The following is a 12,005-nucleotide window of genomic DNA, read 5'->3' as shown; positions in this document are numbered from 1 at the left end:
ACTGCCGGAGCTCCACTCCTGTGCGCTCCTGCAGGAAATGACCCCTGCTTTAAGCCATCATGGCGACATATCTCAGAGATTACTGGACTGGGTTACTACTGTAGTTTTACTTTGGCTAGTGTAGTATAGTATTTAAAATGCAAGAAGAAAATCAAATTTCCTGTCAGCCACAGAAGTCCCTGGGTGTTATTGGGCCAGTCACTCTGGGAAGGGGCTGTGGCTCAGTGGTGGAGTATCTGTTTCGCATGCAGAAGGTTTCAGGTTCAATCCCTGACATCCCCAGTTAAAAGGAGCAGGTAGGTGATGTGAAAGACCTCTGCCTGAAACCCTGGAGAGCCGCTGACAGTCTGAGTAAATAGTACTGATCTTGATGGACCAAGGGTCTGATTCAGTATACACAGGGCTTTTTTTCTGGAGGGAAACATCGGAATGGAGTTCTGGAACCTCTTTGACAAAATTATTTATAAAATGTTTAAAGTTCATGAGTTTTCAGTATACAGATTGAAAACTTTATTTCCCTCTTGAGAGTTATGGCACCTCTTTCTTTCTTTTTTCTTTTTTAAAAGCCCTGAGTATAAGGCAGATTCATGTGTCCATGTGTGAACCTAGTCTACCTCACAGGGTTGTTATGAGGACAAGAGGGAAGAAGAAGAGGAGGAGGAGATTGGATTTATCCCCTGCCCTTCACTTGGAGTCTCAGAGCGGCTTACAGTCTCCTTTCCCTTCCCCTCTCCACAACAGACACCCTGTGAGGTGGGTGGGGCTGAGAGAACTCTGACACAAATGGCTCTTTTTCAAGGACAGCTGTGCCAGAGCTTGTGACTGACCCAAGGTCACATCAGCAGGTGCAAGTGGAGGAGTGGGGAATCAAACCCGGTTCTCCCAGATTAGAGTCCGCACACTTAACCACTACACCAAACTGGCTCTCTTTGGGAGAACCATGCATGCTGCCTTTTGTTCCTTAGAGGAAGGAAGGCTAAAATGTTATAGTTAGCTCATCCAGCCTTAATAGCACATAACTTCTCTTTTCCCCAACATTTTCTTTACCACTTCAAGAAAACACACACTCACTATTCTCTGAGCTACAAAGAACATTTCCCAAGTTGCAGCTGGCCAGATGGGCATACCAAAACACAAAGGAGCCAGGGGCTGCTCTGGCTCAGGCATAATTCCATTGGCGGGTTCAAAATGGCAGATGCTTGGTGAGTGCACTCTCTAAACCCTTTCTTTCAGGACTGAGAAAACATTTAATGTTCCAGAAACAAAGCAAATGGCTTTCTATTGCAGGTATAATTCCTTATTCAATGTAATTCAGGGTTGACCATCTTTGATGTATATGTATATATTTATTTAGTTATTTGGTTGGTCATACTGTATACCCACTTAGGGATCAGCACAAGTTGTTGGTGTTACTGCTACTGTCAGCAAATGGCACCTTGTATGAGAATCATTGTGGCTTAGGAAGACTGGAGTTCTGTTCCCTACTGAACCATAAAGGTCATTGGGTGACCTTGGGACTGTCACTCAGCCTCACCCAGTAGTCTTCAATCCAGGGGCTGGGATCCTGAGGGGAGACACAGAGAACCTCTTACTGGGTCACAATTTGCTATAGAGCTGCCATTTTTTTGCTGCCATTTGGAAAGGGCCTGCTGTGAAGACAGCAAGACTGCCAGGTCTCCTCCCTTTGTTTTCATGCTTACTGAGAAGAGTGAAGTGAGGTCATCAGCCGTGAAGATAATTCCTGCATGGCTCCGACCCTTGGGGTTTTTTTCTTTGTAGGCTTTGCATTTACGTTCCCAACCTTAATTTCCCTCTAAAATGGCCTTCACATAGTGATGCTCTAGGAATTTCCCCTAGTCTCTGTGATAACGACCATAGACACTAGGGAAGGCAGCCTAGAGCATCACCTGAAAATCAACTTCCCCCCAAACCCTGCCCCCCCCAATCTCCCAGTATTTGCCAAGGCAGTGTTGGGCACCCTAGTTCCTCGATAAAGTACTCCTGCTGGTGCTTGGCTTGTGTTTCCCATCCCCCTTGACAGTGGCGAGGTCATCTCTGATTCCTCCTCTTCCTGTCACGTGATGTCACTTCCTGCCACATGCTTCCAGCTCAGTGGGTCTCCTGCTTCCTAGAAAGACTGGAGCTTGTTGGCCTAACCTTCCTTACGGGCTTGTTATAAGAATAAAAAGAAAGAGAGAACCAAATACATCGCTCTGAGCTCTCTGGAGGACGGTTGGGAGAAAACCACAATAGCTAGCTGCTGTCTTGGCCACAGTTGCCACGTAGACTGCCCTATACCCCTTTCCCCCCCTTCTAGCCCCGCCTCCCCCATTCCACCCTCTTTCTTCTCCCCTCTCCTGTCTGGCTCTCTTTTTACTGTGTACTCCCGGCAATAATGCTACTGTGTGAAAGCACTAACAGAACAGAATCTAATTAAAACAGCAACAAAGCCAAACATCTGGGCTCAGAAAATAAAGCTTTCGTGGTGGGAAGCAAGGAGATAAATTTCACGTGACACTTAGCTGGCAAGAATCACGGCACAGGAGCAGGTGATCAGGGGACAGGGGGGAGGGGGAATGAGAGAGAAGCCATTTCGGAGAAGCCCCTCTCTCCTTATCATTTGGCAGGGCTTTGAACGGGTGTACTTTGCCTGTCCCAGTTCAGTGGGCATAGGGAGGGCCCTCCCTCCCAGCAGCATCCCCCACCCCCAGCAGCATCCCCCAATGCCTTCAGCGTGTGGCTAATTTGCTGCACAGTTATGTTTGTTGCTAGTAATGAGTCAGGGAAACTCTGATTTAAGGCTGGTCCGCGATCCCAGAGAAGAAGCTCTGGTTTGGGAAAGGAGGGAGGAAGTGTGTCTCTAACCGCCTAGTGGAAGCCGAGGAAAGTAATGCAAAAAAAAAAAAATATTGCACATGGAATCTCTTCTCTGGAGCATCTCCAGATGCAGAAAAGGGCCGAACATCAGCAGAGGTGGGAGGCACAGGCACATCCCCTTAGAAACTTTCCTCCCTTAGGGTTGCCAACTCTGGGTTGGGAAATTCCTGGAGATTTGGGGGTGAAGCCTGAGGGGGGAGGGGTTTGGAGAGGGGGGTGGGCCTCAGCAGGGTAGGGTTGGTGGCTGGACGTCTTCTGCTATTACAACTGATCTCCAGGCGACAGAGATCAGTTCACCTGGAGAAAATGATTACTTTGGAAGGTAGACTCTATGGCATTAGACCAATGTTCCCTCTAAGCAATAATTCTACTCTGTGAGCTACTGGCATTAAAGTTGCGAGCGAGCAATTTGGCTACTGCATCTGTTAGTTTGCTCTGGAGCCCTCCTTCCTGAGCTAAGACAAAAATCTTTGACTGGGAGGCTAAAAGACTGTGGGCTAGCTCACACTAACTCAGCTTAGATGGAACACTGCATTAGACCCCATTGAAGTCCCTGTCTGGTGGATGTCAGGGTGCCCATGGGCACTATGTTGGAGATCACTGCCCAAGATGGTCAATGCAGAAAGTGATTTGGCTGTACTTGCGCAAGCACTGTGATCGCCACAATGCTTGGGCAAGGACATAAGTCCTACAGTGATGTTCAGGGGTCCTTTCGTAGAAAAAGAGGTGCAGGAGCCAATTAGCATAACTCATTAGCATAACTTATTTGCATATGCCACACCCCCTGACATTACCGGAAGTGTGTCAGAAGGCAACACCCACAATGCTTGGGCAAGGACATAAGTCCTACAGTGATGTTCAGGGGTCATTTCATAGAAAAAGAGGTGGAGGAGCCCATTAGCATGACTCCCTCAAAGAGGAGGGAGAGCTTGTACCTGAAGGCGGGCTGGGGGGGGGGCTCTGCAACTTACCTGGCTGTTTTTTGCTCCTCATGGCCCAACTGAGGGCTGCTGGGAGCAGGGGGGGGGCTTATTGCATGTGCCTGCCCCCTGGGCTCCTTACTGCCAGAGCTCCGCTCCTGTGCTCCTGCAAGAAATGACCCCTGGTGATGTTACTGATGTTCATACACAATGGACTCAATATGCCACTTTACCCAGCACATGGCTGTTGGAAAGTGCATTGAAAGTGGATTGAAAGTGGATTATTTACTGTGTGTGATCGCAGCCAAAGACTCAACTCTAATTTCAAGGCAACCCCTCCCAAAGGGTCATATGCTCCTGATTTATACTAAGAATATCACCATCAGAAGCACGTTTGCCACACTTCTGCTTGTACGGTTCACATTCTCCAGACTAGGTGTTCAAAAAGATAGCTCCTTCTCTTGGTGTGCGTTCAGCAATCGCTGGATTCAAACTTGAACTTTTAAAAACGGGTATGTAATTTCCTGACTAATACCCCGGCTCCTGCATCATGGCTGGAGAAATAATTGCAGGCAGGAATTTCATATGTGCCCCATGTATCATGCAAATGTGACCTTTAAAAAAATGCAACTCCAACCATTGTGTGTGTGTGGAAACAACGCTGAGCATTGCGAGGGGGGGGGACTTGCCTCTTGAAAAAGGAACTCATATTAAGGTTGCCAACTCTGGGCTAGGAAATTCCTAGAGATTTGGGGGGGGGGGTAGAGCCTGGGGAGGACAGAGTTCAGGGGGGGACATCAGCAAGACATAACGCCACAGAGTCCACCCTTCAAAGCAGCCATTTTCTACAGGGGAACTGATCTCCGTAGCCTGGATATAAGCTGTAAATGCAGATCCCCAGGCCCCACCTGGAGGTTGGCAATCTTTTACATACCTTCTGCGAGCCAGGGAGCCGTGGATTCAGTCCCAGTCTTGCCATTAGCATGCAAGCAATGCTCCCTCTAAGCTGTGAAGTCTTGTGAGGAAAAATTCTTCTTGGTGAGCTACTGGCATGAAAGTTGTGAGCAAACCGTTTGGCTACTGCATAAATCAGTTTGCTCGGGAGCCCTCCTTCCTGAGCTAAGACAAGAAATGTGTGAGCCGGAGGCTAAAAAACTGTGAGCTAGCTCACACTAACTCAGCTTAGAGGGAACATTGCATGCAAGCTTAGCATCTGGCAACACATTTATTTTCTCAGCCCACACTTCTGAAGATGGGGGCATGCAAAGAAGTGTCTCCACTGAAGATGGCTGGTTTGGGTCCGAAGGAAGGTTGCCAGCTTCTAGGTGGGGTCTGGAGATCTTCCGCAATTACCATTGATCTCCAGACTACCGTGTTCAGCTGCCCTGGAGATAAATGGCTGCTTTGTAGGGCACGCATTCTATGGCATTACACCCCGCTGAGATCCCTCTCTTCCCCCAAACCCCAACCTACCCAGGCCCTCACAGAGGTCAAGAGAGGCCCGAGCCACTTCCATTTTGAGGGGGGCCCCCCACCAGTAAATTAAAAAATGAAGAAGTGTGGAAAAAATGATACAAAATTAGTAGTATTGTATTTTAAATGTTTACATTTGATACAATAAGAAAAAGAATATTGTAAGACTTTGTAATAAATGTTCCCATTTCTATTTAGCATGTGATTTAATGTCAAAAGCGTAAATTTGAGGCCCCCCAAAAAATGTGAGGCCCAGGCCAAATGACCCTGCTGGCCCCCTCTCTCAGAGGCCCTTTCTACCACAGAGTTTTTGCCCAAATACCAGAGCATCACCACAACATCTCTGATGTGATGGTGTCACTTCCAAGTCACGCGAGAAGTGAAGTTGATGCATCACGGGCAACATAGCCTGGGCCTCCCTCCTGTTCCTGGTGAGTCCCCCTGCTGGTCAGCTAATCAACAGTGGGTGGGGCCTGGTGGCAGGTGATTCCCCACCTCCAGCTAGGGGTCTGGCAACCCTATACCTGTAGCATGCACAGAGTGCATTTCTCCAGATTCATTCCTTGATTGCTCTGGAAGTTCTCTATGTGCCAAATTCCACTCCTCTTCAATTCCAGTTGAACTTGGCAGTTGCTATGATTTTAGCTCCTTGGAGATGAGTCCTTTTTGCCATTACTTTTCTCAGCTGAGAGCTCCAACTAGCTATATCGATGCTGCGCCAGCATCTGGGATTTTTGACTGAACTGTAAATCTTCATTACCCAAACTCTACTATAAATGATGTGCATTGAACATATAAATGCCATATAAATTAAATGCGTAAAAACACATAATAGGCATACTCAAAGGAACAAGTCTACAAAACCAGCAGTGAAAAAACAAAAAAAACCCCAAAACTGTTAATGAAACCTAAAACAGAGCTTTCCCAATGGTGGCAACCTTGCATTTGGACTGCCTTCCCCCTTCAGGCTCCCATGACACCATCTTTTAAAACAGTTTTCATGGTCTGCTTCTAGCCAGAGGGCCCTTCTATTCGTATAATTTCAGCTCCTGATCATTGTGCTGTTTTTGTGCCACTGGTTTGGTTTAATAATGAGAATTTGTTAGAGTGTTTTTTAAAATCATTTTATTGTTTTGTTTGTACTTCATCAGCTGCCTTGAGCAGGTCTCTAGTGAGGCAGCATATTCATTTTCCAAACAAATAAAGTCAGAAACATTTTTTCATCTATATGTTCCTCTATATGTCAGGTGGGAGTGGAGGGAGCTATGTCAAATGAGCACATATTAGCTTCCTTAGGACAGTTTTACAAGGCATAGAAATCAAATCCATCTATTTTTGGATGCAGAATTTGTATCACTTTGGCATAGACCTTGGCTCTTCCAAGTCTGGGGATTTGTCTTGGGGGGGGGGGTATGGACTTTGGGTTGATGGTCTTCCATCAGCAACATGGGGATATCAATAATCTACAAGATTGTTATAGGATTTACAAAAAGGTAATGTATGTCAAGCACTCTCAACACTTGAAATGAACATCATTGTCATCTTTATTATCATCATGGATTGCTTTACAAGTGAATTAGACACATTCATGGAAGACAGGTCCCTCAGTAGCTATAAGAACATAAGATAAGCCAATGTTGGATCAGGCCAATGGCCCATCCAGTCCAACACACCGTCACATAGTGGCCAAAAATGCCAGGTGCCATCAGGAGTTCCACCAGTGGGGTCAGGACACTAGAAGCCCTCCCACTGTTACCCACCCCCCAAGCACCAAGAATACAGAGCATCACTTGCCCCAGACTGAGAGTTCCTGTCTATACCTTGTGGCTAATAGCCACTGATGGACCTCTGCTCCATATGTTTATCCATTTCCCTCTTGAAGCCATCCATGCTTGTAGCCACCACCACCATAGGGCTGCCAGCTCTGGGTTGAGAAATTCCTGGAGATCAGGGGTGGAGCCTGGGAAGGTCATGGTTTGGGGAGGAGAGTAACCTCAGTGGGGTACAATGCCATGGAGTTTATCCTCTGAAGCTGGAATTTTCTCCAGTGGAATTGATCTCCGTAGGCTAGAGATCAGTTGTGGTTCTGGGAGATCTCCAGGCTTCACCTGGCGGTTGGCAGCCTTTTGCCATGATAGCTAACTGTGACCTCTTCTAATGTTCACAGGACATCTATCAATTGTACTAGTTGCTGTGGGACAATGGCAAGCCGTTGACTCTTGTGCCCTCCTTGTGAGTCTTCTGGGACATGTGGTGGACCATTGTGTCAAGAGGATGCTGTACTAGATGGACCCTCTGTCTCATCCACCTGGGCTCTTCTTCTTCCAACTGTTGTTGCTAGTCCACTCCAAAATCTCAGCAAAGCAACAAGCAGCTTTTCCCTTGATTCCAGTGGGGTCTCTACTAATGGATGGAGTGAAGTCCTTAATCATTTTACGAAGAGATTTCTGGCCACTGAGCTTTACCGACGTGCTGTTATGTTGGGACCTATTAAGACAAAATGAGTTTATTTCTGCACAGCTCCACTCCCAATGGTACACTGTTTTAAAGCCTATTTAAGTCTTCCCTCTCTGGTGTATATGGTCAGGAGTTATTCAAGTTCTCTTTTCCATTTCTTGTTTAATCGCGGCAGGATCACACCTCTCCCTGTTTTGACCTTCCTAATGAAACTCTAGCCAGGCCTTGCATGAATTAAGGACCAAGTAAACAGTACTTAACAGTTCTAATTGAAGGTCAGTAAATCCCCAAGAGATTAAATGAATCCTGCAGGGAGATGTGTAAATCTCCTTGCCTTTTACGGCTCTCGGGCCAAACTCCTGGCACTTGGTCGTGCAAGACTTAATAAACATGGTATGTGCCTTAATCAAAACCATTTTGCCACCAAAAGGGGGCAGGGTGTAAATCACAATTGCTTTTGGCACTTGACTCCGGCACAAAAAAGGCCTGCTTATGCCAAATAGCATCAGAACTGCCTCCTGGTGCCTAGTTAGCTGTCTGGCAGGCACCGGGCTCAAGGCCTAAATACCCATTTTGCTGCTCTGCAGGGGAAAATCCAGATGAGGGAAATAAAACACCTTCAGACGGCAGAGAAGGCAACGGGGGCTTCCCTTCCCAGCCTGCCCTCTGCCAATTCTCGCTCCAATTTAGTGATTATTAATAAGCTCGAGCTCTGAGCTCTGGCACCAAGCTAACCCTTTGCAGCTAACCCTTGTATATTTAATAATCTCATCAAAGTTTATGTTCCAAGCTGTATTTCAGGGTTTAATGGCTAGAGCACAGAGAGCGCGGCATGAGGAGTGGGGGGGAGTGGTGGAACTCTTTGAAGGCTTCAGTTTACATTTCAGGCAGTCAGGTCTCAAGTGGACAACCTCAGACGGATGGAGACAGTCCCCTTTGACCTTTCACCTGCACACGCCTCCACTGAAGTTCATGACTTCCAGTGGCAGGCCAGACTACAGCAGCCTCCCCACAGCCCCTAGAACATCGTGAGGCACAAAGAACGACAAGAGGGCAGAGCTAGCAAAAGGATGCAACCTGCAGGAAGTTTGGAGACATTTTGGAGCCAGGTGTTGAGTGAGAGGAGGCTGCCAGCAACTTGGGAGGGGGGAACACTGGGCACCCAGGACAAACCAGGATTGCTTTAGCAAGAGCTGAGAGGAAGAATGATTGAAGAGCAGCAGCACCACCATTCTTTTCATGTATTATTCTCTGGGCTGACTCTGTCCTGCATTCCATTCTTCCTGAATTCTGGTTTAAGCTAGAGATGCTCCAGGTTCCAGAACTGGAGCACATGCCATTTGTTACAACTCTCAGTTCATTTCGTTCATTGCCTTTGCCATCATTTTTGGGATGCCAGCCTCCAGGTGGGACCTGAGGATCCCCTGGAATTACAGGTCATCTCCAGACTACAGAGATCAGTTTCCCTGGAGAAAATGGATGTTTTGGAAGGTGGACTCTGTGGCCTTGTACCCCACTGAGGTCCCTGTCCTCCCCAGGCTCCATTACAAAATCTCCAGGATTCTAACAGTGTCCTTTAAAGCGGAGTGTCCCCCCCCCCCCCGATATTGAGGAAGCACAATTAACTTCCCCATGATTCAGAATGTAGCAGTTTCTCAAAAATAGAACATTTAGATCTTAACAGCTATTAACCTCTACCCATAAAATTAACATGTGGAAATCAGTGGCACAGGAAGTGGTGGCTACAAACATAGCTTCAAGAGGGGATTGGATAAACATACGGAGCAGAGGTCCATCAGTGGCTTTTAACCACAAGGTATGGGTGGAACACTGTCTGGGGCAGTGATGCTCTGTATTCTTGGTGCTTGGGGGGGCACAGTGGGAGGGCTTCTGGAGTTCTGGCCCCGCTGGTAGACCTCCTGATGGCCCTGAACCTCCTGATGACACCTGGGTTTTGGCCACTGTGTGACACAGAGTGTTGGACTGAATGGGCCATTGGCCTGATCAACATGGCTTCTCTTATGTTTTTAGGTGGTCAAACAGTACCATTACTCAATGGATTCTCATTCTGCAGCCTCTATTGTAATGGTCTGGATTCTAATGGCCTCATGATAAAGTCCTGTTTTATGAAGCTAAGCAGATCAAGCCTAGTAAAATCCCTGCGTGAGAGGCTGATAGGCAAGTTGATGTGAAATAAAAAATAAGAGAGAGTTCCATAAGCAGTGTGTACAACAACCGTGTGACACAGAGTGTTGGACCGGATGGGCCATTGGCCTGATCCAAAATGGCTTCTCTTATGTTCTTATGTTCCACTACCCCCCTCCAGGAATTTCCCTACCTGGTGTTGGCAACTGTAATCTGAAGTGGCATGAGCAGAATCATGCTAGTGGGGGAAAGATGTCCCCACCTCCCTCTATCACTGCATCCTTGTGATGGCTTCTCTTATGTTCTTATGTTCCACTACCCCCCTCCAGGAATTTCCCTACCTGGTGTTGGCAACTGTAATCTGAAGTGGCATGAGCAGAATCATGCTAGTGGGGGAAAGATGTCCCCACCTCCCTCTATCACTGCATCCTTGTGTTAAACCCCCCTCAAGCCCCCCCACCCCCCAGTTGTGCTGCTGCAGAGACCCAAAGCAACAGTGTGATGAGCAAGCTGGGAATGTGCAGCAAGAGAGGGGATCAGCAAAACTCTCTCTCCCCTTCACTGCAGACAGAAGAGCCATTCTGTGGTACAGGAATGCTCCATGGGAACCAAGGTATAGCAGTCCTTTCAGTTCCCTGCTCCCAGGCGGCTTAGGGCGTGGAATGCGATGCATGGCTCTTGAAGTGTGTCCAGAAGCCACTAGATTGGGCAACAGCTGACAGGTATGGATACTGGGGGAGATACAAACCGGAGAATTCATACCTGTCAGCAGTTTAACTGTCGCATCCTGTTCTGATTGGATCTTCAAAAGCAGCTCCACGCGGAGTGCGTTGCAAGAGCCCAGTATAGGCACAATTAGAGCATAGATAACCCTGGTCAAATCCTGTCGATCCTGTTTTACATTACGAGTTGCACAAAAAATATTTCTTTTTAAAGAGCGGAGCTGATGCAAGATAAACCTGACTGTCAGTCTATAAACAAGCAGAGTTTTTCTGGATGACTAACGAAAAAGCACTCGTGTTTTGCTAATACTGTACAAGCGATATCCCAGTTTGGTACTAATTGCACACTATGTCAGTTCCCATGTAACAGACTGTCTTCTTCTTGGAAAGACAGTCAAAGTGTGGTATAGGGATTAGACCACAGGCCAGCAATCTTGGTGCACCTGGGGCCCTTTAGGAATTCTGAAAACAGGTAGTTGGCACCCCCACAAAATGGCTGTGATATCGTGGCAAGTTGTGAATGTGGTGATGTTCCCTTATTGAACTGTTATTTCCCCCTGATCCCTTAGGGCCAGTATTTGGACCGGGCACCACTGCATGTCATCTTGCAGGGGACAGTCTCCAGAGTGTGGGGATGTGTCATTTGGGGTGGTCCAGAGATTGTGGGGATGTGTCATTTGGGGTGGTCCAGAGATTGTTTTGCGGTGCATCGTGGCCCAAGTGTCTACCTGTGATGGTCCTGGGAGCACCCTGCTTTGGAGCAGCTGGCACAAGAACTGTGCTTTGGACCAGGAAACAGGATATATTCTCTTGAAGGGGAGAGTCCTGTGAACTTGGGGGTATATGATGAGTGCTGGTCCAGACCAATGTTCCCTCTAAGCTGTGGAATCTTCTGAGCAAAAATTCTACTTTTGTGAGCTACTGGCATTAAAGCTGTGAGCAAACAATTTGGCTACTGCATAAATTAGTTTGCTCTGGACCCATCCTTCCTGAGCTAAGACAAAAATGTGTGAGCTGGAGGCTAAAAAACTGCGAGCTAGCTCACACTAACTCAGCTTAGAGGGAACACTGGTCCAGACCTTATTTTTGGGTTCTCCTCAGTGTTTTTGGTTGAATCATGAATAAGTCACAAATAAGGAATGAATAAGGAACTGGGAATAAGGAACCAACTTCAGCCTTGTTCTGCTCAAGCAAAGGCTAGGAAAAGCCCTGCTTTTGTTCCAGTAAACTTGCAATCCTTCTGGCATGGTGTGCTTGTGGAATTATTACAGGCTGCCTTGGAGACAAGAACTATTTGGGAGGTTTTCTCCTGTAATGAAGGCATAAGGCCACAAGCTCCTAATAGGGAAGTGGATCCCCCACCCCTGGCTCCTGTAAACAATCTCAAAAAATTGCCATCAGGTGATGGTGT

At 47.3% G+C, this 12,005-nt stretch overlaps 1 non-coding gene across 1 annotated transcript; it reads left to right on the top strand.

Annotated features, from left to right (window-relative positions):
* Positions 1-210: 210 nt before the first annotated feature.
* TRNAA-CGC lies at positions 211-282 on the top strand. Its single transcript has one exon. It is a non-coding gene; the product is annotated as a tRNA-Ala (tRNA).
* Positions 283-12,005: the final 11,723 nt, after the last annotated feature.

The sequence above is a fragment of the Gekko japonicus genome, unplaced genomic scaffold (assembly GCF_001447785.1).
Source record: "Gekko japonicus isolate JY-2015 unplaced genomic scaffold, Gekko_japonicus_V1.1 scaffold2127, whole genome shotgun sequence".
NCBI classification, from domain to species: Eukaryota; Metazoa; Chordata; class Lepidosauria; order Squamata; family Gekkonidae; genus Gekko; species Gekko japonicus.
Note: the sequence above shows the minus strand (reverse complement) of the source record. Positions and strands in the feature narration are given on the sequence as shown.